Source organism: Acomys minous, assembly GCF_964271855.1.
Source record: "Acomys minous genome assembly, chromosome: 8".
Lineage (NCBI taxonomy): Eukaryota > Metazoa > Chordata > Mammalia > Rodentia > Muridae > Acomys > Acomys minous.
Genome location: NC_140489.1, coordinates 4,994,371 through 5,006,497, shown reverse-complemented (window position 1 = coordinate 5,006,497; position 12,127 = coordinate 4,994,371). Strand labels below are relative to the sequence as shown.

General features: G+C 37.0%; 1 gene segment (V, D, J or C); it reads right to left on the bottom strand.

The window, feature by feature from the left end:
* LOC311603265 (Ig heavy chain V region 3-like) overlaps positions 1-12,127 on the bottom strand; it is a 122,407-nt gene that overhangs the window by 50,323 nt on the left and 59,957 nt on the right.

Sequence of the window (12,127 nt, the reverse complement as noted above, 5' to 3'; positions counted from 1 at the left end):
TGTTACTTATTGTGTCTAATATTTTTACCTTAATAGTCATATTTTTCTTTCTATCCTTCAAAGAAAAAGGCCTTAAAGAAAAAATTGCAAAAGTTTATAGACTAGGCAGAGAAAATGCTAGAGTATCAGAGACAAAGTTAAATGAAAAATATGAAATTTGGAAAAAAACTTTAGAAGAGAAATTAGTAAGGCTAATAACTAAGAATAATGTTACTAAGATTAAAGTAGAAGAAAAATGGCCAGAACATGTAACATCATATTGTAAGAAATTTATATCTGTTAAAAAAACTAAATTGATTTTCTCAGTCTTGAAAAGGGAGCTACCAGGAGATGAGGAAAATCCACAAGGTTATCAGGCAAATGATTAGCAATCTACAGATGCACAACATTTGGAAAGGGTTAAGGAGGCAATAATGTCTTTTGGCTTACACTCCTCACCATATGTCGAACAGATGCTTAATAACTGGGACAATCAGAATCACATAATTCCAGATGATTGTAGAGATTTGAGGACAGCCACTCTAGAGCTACTTCCTCAATCACAGTGGCTGGCATGGTGGAAAGATGAGGACTCACTTATGGAAGAAGGCAAAAGGGCTAGAGTTGTTAATGTTATCAAGGATCAGTTAACATGTTAAGACTAATATTCTGAGTTGAATACAGATTATCCTTGATAATGCTGTCCTACAACACTGCTGAACAGTAGCCATGAATTTTTAGGACAAGTTTAAATGGCACAGACAAACTGAATCATTTACCAAAATAAACCAAAGTTAGATGAGGAAATAGGGAATTCAGCCATGGCAGATAGCCACAAAGGCATCAAAGAGAAGAGACATAGCATAAAAGATACAAAATACTAATATCTTTGGAAAGTATGCTCAAAGGAAGCCAATTTAGCTTAGAGGGTTAAGAATAAAGTAATAATTACTCAATTCTTGTGCTGTGAAGCTTGTTTAGTAATATGAATCTCATGTATTTGTGTGATAGCCAGGTTAAGAGAGAAATTAAGTGAAACAAACACAGCTTTATCAATGTGCCCTCTGGGGCTCACCCACTAAGGTATCCACTAAGGTAAAGCTTCTCAGGCATGAATATTTAGAGTCATTAAAGAGCTATCAAAAATCATGCACAGGATAGTCCCCATTGTCACACATAGGGATCCCAAAAAGTTACAGGGAATTTGTTGAGAGTCAATTTAGTACAGGAATAATAGATAATATGTCAGCCACATATAAAAGGAGACCCTTTAACTGGCAAGCTCTTATGAAAACAAGTATCACCACTCATCTGTTTATTCTGTGGCTTTCCTTATAATATATGAGAATCTGTTTATTGAGACTCATAAGCAAAAGCAGGAACCCCCCAAACCCATTATTTGTCAGACAATGAAACAACCACACAGTGGCCCAATAGCTTGCCAGTCCTCACTGGGTAATGAATAGCCAAAGCAGACAAGTAGTTATAAAGTCTTGGAATAAAGTTGTTCATTTTAGCACTCTCACAAGCTCCCTTCCAATTATTATTTTCCAAAATTGTTGAACATCTACAATAAGTTGCATTCAGGTAGATAGCTAAAGAAGATGCTTCTTCTACCTTGTCTCTTCTTTCAGTTAATAAAAATAAAAGTTTTAACTATTAGAAATAATTTCACCACTGCTAATACTTATCATGTTATTGATGATTTGATGAAATATGGCAACATATTGAGCCATAAGTATCAGATTCTGACAATATCCATGCATCCAATTTCCCAAAATAATATAAACTAAAATTTGCTATCATCCTCTGTATTGTAAACCTCCCTCTAAAATATTCATAACTTATGAAAACCATTTTGAGTGGTTCAATCAATTTCAAGCCAGTAGTGGTAACAAGGACAATTCAGTTTATGAAACCCGTGGCTAATGATGACATGATCAGGCTGCTTATGTTACCTGCTTAGAATTCTCCCACTCTGACCCCAATGATATCTGAGAATGAACCCAGCTTGTTGCCAAAACAGCAGACTCCATACAGTGAGGACACCATAGCATACCATGAAGCTCAAACATTAGTGCTAATACAATGAGTAGATGGTTGTGAGCCACCATGTGGTCACTTGGAATTGAATTCAGGTCCTATAGATGAGAAACCTGTGTTATTAACCACTTAGTCATCACTCCAGCTCTCAAGTTTGTCTTTTTTGTTTAATTAAAAAGTAATAATTCCACAGGCGGTACTCACTCGCAAGAACTGGTAAAGTATGGAGAACTTTAGGAGCATTATGAGTCAGCATCACTTTATGTCATTATAAAGTTAGGAGGCATTTGTGGGCTGTGTAACTCCAGCTGTTAGTGATCGGTGTACCTGTTGAATATGTAGAAATCACATGTATAAGGTATAAAGTGAAGAAGATGTAATAACAAGGGATAAGGAGAAACTAATCACTGTGTTGAAGAAGGAATTGATAAAGAAAATGATAATTAATCAAAATACTGTTCGGTGACTTTGAGAGGAAGAAAATGCTGTCCTGTGATTGGAATGAAGAATGTTTTTCTGACTGCCAGTGCTGTGATGGTAAGAGGAGGTGACAATGGAAAAGCACTAGTCTCCATTTTCAGTACTATACAGTTGGGATCTACATTTCAAAATTGTTTAGTTAATATATATTAAATATTTGAATCAGAAAAATGATATGTATCACATTAATATTCTAGTTTTCTGTTTCTCTGCTGCATTCATGAATTAAACACAAGGTGATAAGTTATTGATATACAAAATTGGTGTTTGTAAATTTATGTCATTTAAAAAACAAAATTAAAAACTGGGTATACTATGGAAACACATTGCCAATGTTTCCTGAATCAGCATCACCATATTCCGAGTTGTCCTTTAGGGAAGGTGACCCTATATGCGTGAAATGACAGACACAGGGATACTCAGGACGACTATTTCTAAGCAAACATTCAGCCTAAAAGTGTCTCTCCTCTGAGTCCCAGGGCAGCTTCCTGCTCCTCCAGGATTTCTGACACACTCAGGATGTGGTTGCAACACTGTGTCTCATACAGTAAAAGACCACCGAGTCTTCAGATGTTAAACTGTTGATCTGCATGTAGGCTGTGTTGGAGGATGTGTCTGCATTCAGTGTGGCCTTGCCCTGGAACTTTTGATTGTAGCTAGTACCACCATCTTCAGGATCAATCCTTCCAATCCAATCCAGGCCCTCTACTGGCTTCTGCTTTACCCAGTGCATATAATAGCTGGTGAAGGTGTAGCCAGAAGCCTTGCAGGACAACTTCATGAGGGCCCAGGTCTCCCCACCACAGCTCCAGATTGCTGCAGCTGGACCTGGGAGTGGACTCCTGTGGAGGGAAAGGCAGAGTAGATGTCATTGTCACCTGAGTGTATGACCCCTCCTCAAGTCAGGAACTTGGTAGCCTCTTACCTGTAGCTGCTGCCACTAGGATGAGAATGGTCCAGTTCCACCCCATGGTGAGGTCCTGTGTACTCAGTTAATGTCTAGATGACAGTGATCATATGTTTTTTTGGGGTGTGCACATCCCTGTATTTACCACCACAGACTCACATGATTTGCATATTCATGAGTATGGGATTCTTAGATAAGGACACCCTACAGCTGAAGAGGAAGTAGGTAGAGGACACCTGGTCAGACAGCAGGATGCTGAGGTAAAAAAACTAATCCTATCACGGAATAACATTCCCTGAGACCTGTGCCGATCTTGTGAATATGACATTCAGTCCTAATATGTCAATTTAAAGTTCAATCCCAACATGAGATATCTACTATTCTTTGTTACATAATTGATTCTTGGTGGTTGTAATGATGATACTGGTATCTGGAAATTTCCTAAGTTAGGAGAATTGATAATCTTTCATATACATAAAATTATAATTTGCTTTTCTATCAGTTTACTTACAAAAATATTACACAAATGACAAGGAGTGAACTTGCTTCCAAAATATGTGAAATAAAATGATTATTTATACAGAAGTATATACAAGCATGAAAATGTAGAAACAAACTTTATATATGTGTCAACAAATGTTTATGAAAAACATGGTATACTTACAACACAGCAGAATTTGTCGTCTCTGAGGAATAAGGAACTCATGGCATTATTATGAAAATGGATGTAATTGGTGGGAATAACATTCAGGATGTAAACTGAATAAATTATAAAAATAAAATAATAAAATAAAACAAAAAGAAAAGAAAAGGGCAGGCCTACCAGGGTTTTCAATATGGCATTAGAACTTACAAAATGACTAGTCACAAATCCTCATATCCAGGCCAGACAGGGCAACCCAGTATGATGAAATGATCCAAACTGCAGATAAGAGATTGGAAATTAGCCTCCAACTTCTACTGTTAGGAGTCTCAGAAATATATGAAAAAAGCTACACAACATATATGCAGAGGACCTAGAGGAGAAACATAAAGAAAATTTTTGTGATTGTCACCTCAGTTTCTGTAAATCCCAAGAATTCTTCTCATGAGGCAGTAGTGTTTTTTCAGATTAAGACCTAAAGCTGTGTGCCTTGGAGCATAGACAGTTAAGTGATGGAGCTGTAGAGAAACTAAGATGAATGATATGTATGTTAATTTTGCTTTGAGTTCCTCAGAAAACCACAACAATAAAACTCTACAATACAGGACAGTACTCTAAATGACTCTTTTAATCAACAGTCCCTTGGCCGGAGAAGGGACTCCATTTAATCCCTGTCTCTGCACCTGGTCTTCAGGGTCCTTCTTTCTTGTGAGTTGTGAGCACCACAAAGTGAGCAGCACTGTACTGCATCAGGGTGGACACAAATGAGATTTTTTTCTGTTATCCTGCAGTTTACCTGTTGTATGAGGTTTCTTTAGGTCTAAGACATGGACTCTGGGTTTTCCATGATGTACTTATTTGTTATTTAGGCTTCTTCAAGGATGTATATGGCATCAGCTAAAGTGGAATTTCCTTTTCCAGGGATGCTATAGAAATCTGAGCAAATTTGCACAGGCATAGATTGATTGCATGCTTTAGATGTCACCATTTTAGAAATGGCCTAGACTGGTAGGATATCATGTTCACACAAAACCTACAAAATCAATGTTTAAAGCACATCCATTCACATATGTATAAACTGATTGTATATAAAGTATTATCAAAAGCACCAAACGGCCTCCTCAAAATCTAGCTTTATAAAACAGACATGCTAATCCTAACTTCAATACTAGAAGCCTCTCTTACAGGGAACCCAGTGACTATGAAGATGAGCTTGCTCAGAACCAAGAAGCAGAGTCCTCAGAAGTAGCAGTGGGATGATAGAAAGGGCTAGGATGCAACAAGACGCAGGATGAGAACATAATAGATGAAAGGAGAATAGTGAAGCTCAGGTTTCATTAATCTCAGTGGTTACTCTCAGGCAGTCACTAAGGGTCCAAGGTAGAAAGTATTACTGGGTATTGGCTACTGATACAAAGAATGAAGATGAGATGAAAGAGAAGATCAAGAGGTAGAAGAAAAAGAGGCTTGCTCCTCAAGCAAATGGAGTTTTTAGTCAACTCAGATTTCAAAAATAATCAAATATAAATTTGCCTATGATAGTTTGCCTTTTACTTCCAATAAAAGAAACATAATCTTAAAGTTTCACAGACATATTCTCTCTAGTGGGAAGGAGAATCCTTTTTGAACACTTAAGTATGTCTGCTAATATATGGTCCACACATTTCCTTTACTTGTGCATGATGATCCATTGGTCCATGCATCTTCCTTGCCTATGCATGTTGATCTATGGTCTGCACTTCCCCTTTACCTATGTATGATGATCCATGATCCACGTGCCTCTTTCACCACTTTATTCTGATCCATGATCCATACATCCCCTTTAGTTATGCATACTGATTCATGGTCCACGTATCCACTTTACCCATGCATACTGATCCATGATCCACATGCCTCTTTCACCACTTTATGCTGATCCGTGTACCACACATTTCCTTTACCTATGCATGCTAAAGTGTTGTCCACATGCCTTCAAACCTCTGACCAACTTCCACCCTTCTTATCACTCTATGATGGGAATTTTGCCAGGCTCATGTGTCCTTATTAGGAAGCAAGGGAAAACAGAGAGTCAACAGAACTTTCTAATACACAAAGCACATATAGGAAGCCTTTCCTCTTATTATTTGCAATCAAGAAGGACATCAAGGCAGAAAAGAATAGATTAACTAGAAATAATAGGTTTAATAATGTCCATGTTGCTCAAAAGGGCAGCCATATTTCATTAATGTTAGGGACAGCACTATGGGACCTGTATGATCATTAGATGCCATTTTCAAACTGTTCATAAATAGCATAGAGCTGTAGCAATAGTAGTAATATTTCCTAGAAGAACCCGATTAAAGAAGACAAAAAAGACAAAATTATTTATATGAATGAACTAAGAATGCTGCTGGCCTCCACACACAGTGAGCACTGTGAAAGCTTAGGCTGGTCAATCAATAGGAGTATATCTCTAATTAAGAATGACACCAAGGCTCTGCCATGAATATGAGAAAATAGGATCTTGGCAACTCCATGAACTTCCACGTGTGATCTTAGTGATGAAGACCAAGATATTCATAATTTCACAGCTGTCAATTTGAATTTTCTTCATGTTAGACTCTGCATCATGTTGTTAAATAACAGCAGAAACATCTGAAATGTTTCGAAAATGTCAATTTCCCAAAGAACAAACATTGAGAGACATTTTCTGGGAAACAAAGATAAAAGCCAGCCTAGAGACCTGAAGAGAGTGCTCATTTATGTGTTTATGATTCCAGGGTGCCCTGTGCCCTGTGTGTGCTCTACTCCCCCTGGTGGTCCTGAAGGGACTCACAGTGATGCTTATGGGATCACACTGTGTTAGTTTATGCACGTACTAAAATATTATAAAAACTTATTTATATATATAAACATGTCATTAGCCAGTTAATGACTTTAATAACCAAATACCTAACACTGATGTTAATGTGAACATGTATTGTTAATGATTACTTCATCTTCTCATGATTTACATGAATAGGAAACATGAATATAATTACTTAATTGATTTTGTTGATGTCTTGAGCACATGATTTTGTAGTTTGAATAGTATTGACCCCCATAGACTCATATGTTTGAATGCTCAGCCATAGAAAATGGCAGCGTTAGGACACTGCACCTTGTTGGAGGAAGTGTGTCACTATGAAGGCCATCTTTGAGGTCATATGTGCTCAAGCTACACCCTATGTGTCACAGAATCTCCTTCTGCTGCCCATAGGTTAAGACGTAGACCTCTCAGTGACTTCTCCAGTACCATGTTTGCCTGCATGCTGCCATGTTTCCAGATATGATGATAATGAATGAAAATTCTGACATTGTAGACTAGCCCCTGTTAAATGTTTTGTCAAGGCCAATTTGAGAGGAATAACAGATGGCTTAGAACTCATGGAATTTGGCCTACTGGTTGCTTTAACCATGATGTCTGTGTCTCAGACAGGCAGAGACCCAAGGAATACATTTCCAGAGGCTTTTATTCTGCTATCAAGAATCACTATGCATTTTGCTATTACAGCCTGCATATTCTTCATAATTTATGAATTATATTAAAACTCTAAGGAGGCTTATTGTCTCTCAATGTTCAATATCACTGGCACTTATAATAATAGTGTTTTACTTTTTCAAGCATTGCTGCTCTGTCAGATCAGTGATTGAACCACCACCAATAGAAACAACTTACAGATGTATTTTGCCAGCAATGACGACCACCTTTGGAAGGGATTTGGAGAAGTAGGTTGTTAGTAAGGTTATGTTAGAATGCCTTTGTTTTGTGGCTCTGATATAGGGAACATTGGGGCTCAGAAAAGCACACTCAATTGTTGAGCTAAGGATTTTTTTTGAGGTCAAGGCTTAGGAACTGTAGTAGCTTAACTGACAATGTCTGACATAAATCTCACTAAAGCTGGGTTGGTGATCAAGATGATTATTATTTTTGGTGCCTGTTTTTACCCTCTGCTTCATGATATGATTTAATAAAAAATTGTTAGTGAATGAGCTCATTGAGAATTTATATATTAACTTTTAAGATAATGGATTATTAATTTGTAACTCAAATTGCAGCCTGCCAGTAAGAGAAACTTGATGAGATCTTGCTTACTTACACTTTCCTAGTCTATAACAAGTTTACAATTGTAAATACATTTGGCTAACCTTCCCTCCCTCTCACTTCTTCTTCTTCTTCTTCTTCTTCTTCTTCTTCTTCTTCTTCTTCTTCTTCTTTTCTCTCTCTCTCTCTCTCTCTCTCTCTCTCTCTCTCTCTCTCTCTCTCTTTTTCTTATTGATTTTTCAAGACAGGGTTTCTCTTTGTAGCCTGGCTGTCATGGACTCACTTTATAAGCCAGGCTGGCCTTGAAATCACAGAGATCCACCAGTCTCTGCCTCCCTCACTACTGGAATTAAACATGAATTAATCAATGAAACTGAAGAGCTTTTGTATGAAAAAAATGCCATACATCTGTCAAAGTAGCAGGCATCACCATGAAAAATGATGCTTGAAAACTGCTCTTTGAGTGCAAGGATAATATTGAAAATATCTAAAGAATAGCAAAAACAACAACAACAAACCCAAACAACCAGACAAAACAGGGTATCAAGAAAAAATAATCCAATTAAAAACTGGAGTAAAAACCTCAACAGAGAATTCTCAAATAAAGGAAGCTCATATGGATGAGATACACCGAAAGAAATATTCAAAAGTCACCAGGGAAAAGGAAATCAAAACTACTTTGAGATTTTAACACAAAGTCCAACATCATTAACACAAATGACAGCTCATATGGCAAGGATATAAAGCAAGGAGAATAGTCATTCATTGTAAAAGGTAGTGTAAACTTGTGCTACTAATACAGAAATCACTGTAGAGGTTCCTCAGGAAGCTGGAAACATCTACCTCAAGATGAAGCTTGTTCATATACCTAAAAGATTTCACATCCTGCAACAGAGACACTTCAAATATGTTCATTGATGACTTGATTTTCCCCAGTGGGAGTAAGGATAAAGAAAATGTTGTCTGTTCACACAATGGAATATTACTCAGTTGTTCAAAAAGGAAGTCATGCAAGCAAGTTGAAGGTAAATGGATGGATATATCTAGGAAAAATCATCCAAAGTGAGGTCACCCACATTCCAGAAGATAAATGTTTCATAAATTTACTTTAAAAAGATGCTTACTGTTAAGGCTATGGTATGTAGGCCACATTCCATATTTTAAGAGAGACTATGGATAGCGTAAGGGCCTAGGGTGGTGGGATGAATCTCCCTTGGGAAGGGAAATAGAAAACAGAGTTATGGATGAGGGGTGCAATGGAACGTGAAGACAAACAGGGAGTGAGGTAGAAGAGGTATTGACAGAGGTTATATGGGGAGGGAAATTAAATAAAAAGCAAATTGTGAGTTCATATGAAAACTTAATAAAGGAGAAGTTGCCTAAATTACACATACACACACACACACACACACACACACACACACACACACACATGCACACAAACAAAATTATGAAGCTAATCTAAATGGAATTACATATAACAGGCAAAATGGAGGCCTAACTGGACATGTCTCAGTACCAACTAAATCATACATATCTGTGAATAGGCTATCCTAATAGATTCATAGGCCAAAGAAGTCTCATGCAACTCAGTATATTTCTAAGGCTATTGTCTACTCTCCACAAACTGATGATAAGGTCCTTTTGCTGCAGGAAATACCCACGTAGCTTACTGAATATGGACAAGATGAGCTGCTGGTCCCAACTAGAGCCTTCATCACTACTGACTAGTATTCACAGTTCTAGAAGATTCTATGCAACCCAAGGAGAAAAGTAAAGCCATCAAGCTATGATCACTAGGAAGTCAGTTGCAACTTGCCTGGAACATGAGCTAGTGCAATACTGGCACAAAACTTGTGGGAATAACCAACCAATACCTGGTTGGCTTTAAAGGTCACTCCAAGTAGTTTTGATTTGCATTTCCCTGATGATTAAGGACGTTGAGCATTATTTTAAGTGTTTCTCAGCCATTTGGTATTCCTCTGTTGAGAATTCTCTGTTTAGTTCCAAGCCCCATTTCTCAATTTGATTATTTGGTTTGGTGGTGTTTAATTTCTTGAGTTCTTTATATATTTTGCATATTAGACCTTTGTCAGATGTAGGGTTGGTGAAGATCTTTTCCTAGTCTGTAGGCTGTCGCTTTGTTCTCTTGACAGTGTCTCCTGCCTTACAGAAGCTTCTCAGCCTCATGAGGTCCCATTTATTAATTGTTGATATTAATGCCTGGGCCATTGGTGTTCTGTTCAGGAAGTTGTCTCCTATGCCAATATGTTCCAGGCTCTTCCCTACTTTTTCTTCTAAGTGACTTAGTGTCTCTGGTTTTATGTTGAGGTCTTTAATCCACTTGGATTTGAATTTTGTGCAAGGTGACAAATATGGGTCCAGTTGCATTTTTTACACATAGACATCCAGTTAGACCAGCACCATTTGTTGAAGATGTTATCCTTTTTCCATTGAATGAATTTGGCGTCTTTGTCAAAAATCAAGTGACCATATGTGTGTGGATTCATATCTGGGCCTTCGATTCAATTCCACTAATCAACCAGCCTGTTGCTGTGCCAGTACCATGCTGTTTTAATTACTATTGCTTAATTATCAGGGAAATGCAAATCAAAACAACTCTGAGATTCCATTTTACACCCATCAGAATGGCTAAGATCAAAAATTCAAGCGAAACCACATGCTTGTGAGGATGTGGGGAGAGAAGAACAACCCTTCATTGCTGGTGGGAATGCAAACTAGTACAGCCACTTTGGAAATCTATCTGGTGCTATCTCAGAAAAATGGGAATAGGGCTTCCTCAAGACCCTTATGATCATTGTCTCCTTGATCCTGGATTAGAGTCGCCAAATGAAATGGAATCTGTGGAGTTTAAAATTAGATAATAACCTTTCTCTATCAAATATGTTTGTGCACTGTTCCAAAGTCAAAAATAAAAAAAAATCCATGACAAAGTTAACATTACACTAATGTTTATCTATACCATCTTCTATAACTCATGTTCTTTGGCTCCATTCATTCTGTCCTCATCCCTGGGTATTTAGACTTTCTTGTTTAGTTTTTCTATTAGATATTCTGTACCTTTTACACTTTATTTCTGTACACATTTCTGTACACATTCTGTACACACTTACACTTATTTTACACACACACAAACACACACATACACATGGGTATTTCATCTTTCTTGTTCTCTTTTCTATAAGATATTCTTTAACCACATAAACATTTATTTCATATACACACAGACACACATGTATTGAGCCTTTCTTCTTATCTTTTATTTAAGATATTCTTTAAGCACACTTACATTTATATCACACACACATACACACACACACACACACACACGGCTAGATGCTTTATATGAGAAGAATTATGCTTTTCTCTTTTCACTTGGTATATATCCACACTTAATATTATATATTCAATATTAGTCCACTTTCCTACAAACTTCATAATATATATTTTTTCTTCAGACATGAACAATATTCTCCCATTATATCTACTTCATACACATTTTGATTGATCTGTCAATGAACAACTAGGTTGATTCAAATTGTTGCTCTTATTAAACATAATAGCAACAAACATGGGGGTGCAAATGTCTCTTGATAAGGTATGGAGTACTGTGGATATAACCAGGAGAAAGATAGCAGGTCACATCATATGTTAGTTCTAGTTTTCATTTTCTGAGAAATATCCAAACTGGTTTCAATATAATTGTTGCATTTATTTTCATGACCACCAACTGTAATTGCTGCTTTCTCTCCATACCATCCACCAACATTTATCAGACTTGCTGATAGCAGCACTCTTAAAGGCTAAGGTGGTATGTCAAAGTAATTTTAATTTTAGTGATAATGATGGCTTGACATAGTGAATACATTTAGAGATATTTATTAGCCAAATGGTATCTTTTTCCTTTTGCACAAAGGTGTCTATCCAGGTCATCTTCTTATGTATTGACTTGAGCTTATATTTCCTGATGTTTAATTTCCTTTTTTGTTTG